Below are 877 nucleotides of genomic sequence, written 5' to 3'. Positions count from 1 at the left end.
GATATTGACTAGGAGCACTTATTGATTTGAGGAGCACGTATTGATTGATTGCTGAGATGTATTGATTTATCGATGATTTCCGTACTGATTTGATTTCCGCTGTGTAGACTTGATTTTTATTGACTGGATTTCCGCATTGCATAGACTCATTGACCATTGATTGACTTGATTTTATATTGACCTGCATATTGATAGCATCGCCGTGCTTTGATTTCAGTTGTAGGCTTTGGTGACCTGCTGAGCTTATATGTGGTTTAAATTTTCAGGTCCGAGCAAGGCAACTGGAATGGAGTTCGATCAGAATGTCAGACGAATCCTTTCACTATTTGATTCTGGGGCATCACACATGCCAATGGAAGAGGCATTAGTATCAATAGTGAACAGTTTGTCAAAGTTAGGTAAGGCTAGGACCGGGGCTGAGATGATGGATAATTTAATGGTGTCAAATCTACCTTACTGACTTGTTGTCCACGTGAAAGAAGAGGATTTTAAACATTCAGTGATTGGCGCCATAATAACGCTAAATCCCAAAATAAATTTGCTATAAAAGGTGGCTAGACTGTGGAAGCTTCGGACATCAAAAAGTGACTTTGGTACCGACCACTGCATGATTGCTGAAACCTTTTGAGGGTCCATTTGTACTCCTTCCTTAGAGAGAATAAAGCCCATAAAAGTTACTTCATAAACAACAAGTTCGCATTTGGGGAGGTTCAAATATAGTTTGTGGTGGCGAAGTGCTTAAAAAATCTTAGTTAAATGATGGAGGTGCTGCTCCTAAGATGAGCTAAAAATAAGGATGTCATCAAAGTATGACACACAAAACTTCCCCAAATAAGGCTTAAGGACCTCGTTCATGAGCCTTAAAAAAGTGGACGAG

This window comes from Dendrobium catenatum, unplaced genomic scaffold, assembly GCF_001605985.2.
Source record: "Dendrobium catenatum unplaced genomic scaffold, ASM160598v2 fragScaff_scaffold_753, whole genome shotgun sequence".
Classification (NCBI taxonomy): Eukaryota; Viridiplantae; Streptophyta; class Magnoliopsida; order Asparagales; family Orchidaceae; genus Dendrobium; species Dendrobium catenatum.
Note: the sequence above shows the minus strand (reverse complement) of the source record.